Genomic DNA, 2,500 nt, shown 5'->3' with positions numbered 1-2,500 from the left:
CATGTCCAGACCCCGACAACGCTGTACCACACACACACACACACGTCCAGCCCCCGACAACGCTGTACCGCACACACACACACACACACACGTCCAGCCCCCGACAATGCAGCGCCACTCACACACACATGTCCAGCCCGACAAGCGCTGTGTGCTGTGCTACGATCGATCGCCCTGACCTGCGGCGCTCCAGGGTGCATGCGGGGATCAACCCCTGACGGTGGAGGATCGATGGGGCTGGGGAAGGGGGGAGAGGGGGGTCAACCCTGACGGTTGAGCGCTCGTTATTGAGGCATTGTTTTTGAAAGCGAGGGAGGTTGAGGTGAGTTAACAGGGTGGGGGCCAGCGACGGGGCTTTCTCTCTCTCTCTCTCTCTCTCTCTCTCTGTCTCTCTCTCTCTCTCTCTCTCTCTGTCATTCCCTCTTTCTCTCCTCCTCTTTCTCCCTCGCTTTTGTTCTCGCTCTCTTTCTTCCTTTCTTTCACTCTGTTCACTGCTGTCTCTCTCTCTCTCCATCTCTCTCCCTCTCTCTCCCTCTCTCTCCCTCTCTCCCTCTCTCCCTCTCTCCCTCCTCTCTCTCTCTCTCTCTGCTGGAGGGGGATCGATAGAGACCGGCTGACGTGGCTCAGTAGTAGGATAGCTGCTGTCACCAGGGGCATGGGCATGTGTGTGTGTGTGTGTGTGTGTGTGTGTGTGTGTGTGTGTGTGTGTGTGTGTGTGTGTGTGTGTGTGTGTGTGTCTCACTGTGTTGTGCATGTTTGATAAAATACCATGTTAAGTGAAATGTCATAGCGTGCGATTTCTGCGGGTTGACCATGGTGCTGATAACGCTACGTTCGCAAATGTACATCTGGCCCTCACTCTCTCACTCTCTCAATCTCTCTCACTCTCTCACTCACTCTCTCACTCACTCTCTCACTCTCACTCACTCTCTCACTCACTCACTCTCTCTCTCACTCTCTCACTCACTCACTCACTATATCTCTCCCTTTCATGATCTCTCCATCGCTTTTCACATTTCTATTCAGTCCTTTTCTTCCTGCCTGTCTCTGTCTGTTTCTTTTGTTTACTGTCTCTCCTCCTACTACTCCTCTTCCTCCCCCTCTCTTTCCTCCTCCTCCTACTCTTCAAGTCTTTCTCTCCTCTTCAAAGCCTGTTCAAATCATCTCTGACTCATCTATGACCCTCTCCCTCTCTCTAAGCCTCTCTTTCTCCCTCCATACCTCTCTCTCTCCCTCTCTCCCTCCTTCCATGCCTCTCTCTCTCCCTCTATACCTTTATCTCTCTCTCTATACCTATATCTCTCCCTCCCTCCATACCTTTCTCTCTCCCTCTCTCTCCCTCCATACATTTATCTCTCCCTCCATCTCTCTCTCCCTCTCTCCCTCCATATCTCTGCCTTCTTCACACGTTCCTGTGTCTCCTCTCTTTGTCACTCTCAGCATCTAAATCTTTTTTGTTGCTAATCTTTATCTCCCTCTCCCTCAGTCTCTATCACACCATCTCTTTCATTCTTTTGTTCCCTGTTTCCATACCTCTCTCTCTCTCTCTCTTTCTCTTTCTCTCTCTCTTCCTCTCCTCTGATACTCAGTCCAGCCCTTTATTTGAAGTAGCCAGCGGAGACAGACCAGAAAAGAGCAGAAAATGCATCTCTCCTCCCTCTCTCCTCCCTCTCTCTCCCTCCTCTCTCCCTCCTCCTCTTTCTCCCTCTCTCCCTCCCTCCTCTCTCCCTCCTCCTCCTTCTCCCTCTCTCCCTCCCTCTCTCTCTCTTTCTCTCTCGCTGAAAGCCCTGTGGTTCCGTTGCTGCCAGGAAGCCTGGCGTGTCGGGCGCATCCTGCGATCAATAGCTGTATCGAGCTCGTTTCAGTTTGGCAAAGCGATGGATGGATGGATGGATGGATGGATGGATGGATGGATGGATGGATAGATAAATAAACAAGTGGACCGCCTTGGCGAACGCTGCACGAAGCACTAATTATTTAGCAGCCAGCCAAACAGGAGCCACAGCCACTGCCGAACTATAATGAGGGGCAATGGCAGCAATGATGTCTGTGTGTGTGTGTGTGTGTATGTGTGTGTGTGTGTGTGTCTGTGAGTGTGTGTGAAAGACAGAGTGAGAGAGGGAGAGGCAGACAGAGGGAGTGCTGCTGGATAAGGAGGCAGGCGAGAGGGAAGCAACTCCTCTCCTTCCTCTCCTCCTCTCCTCTCCTTCATCTCCTCCTCTCTTTCTCTGCTCCTCTCCTCTCATTCCTCTCCTCCTCTCCTCTCCTCCTCTCCTTCCTCTCTTCTCCTCTCCTCTCCTCTCATCTCCTTCCTCTCCTCCTCTCCTCTACACTGATTTGAATAATGAGGGACTTTAATTTTCCCCTGGCCCCCTTCCTCCCTCCCCCTCTCCCTCCCTCCCTCTCACTACTCTCTGCTCTCTCTCTCTCTTTCTCTCTCTCTCTGCTCTCTCTCTCCCTCTTTCTTTCCCCCTCCCTGGTGCCACATTCTAATTGCCTG

This window comes from Alosa alosa, chromosome 23 (genome assembly GCF_017589495.1).
Source record: "Alosa alosa isolate M-15738 ecotype Scorff River chromosome 23, AALO_Geno_1.1, whole genome shotgun sequence".
Lineage (NCBI taxonomy): Eukaryota > Metazoa > Chordata > Actinopteri > Clupeiformes > Clupeidae > Alosa > Alosa alosa.
Note: the sequence above shows the minus strand (reverse complement) of the source record.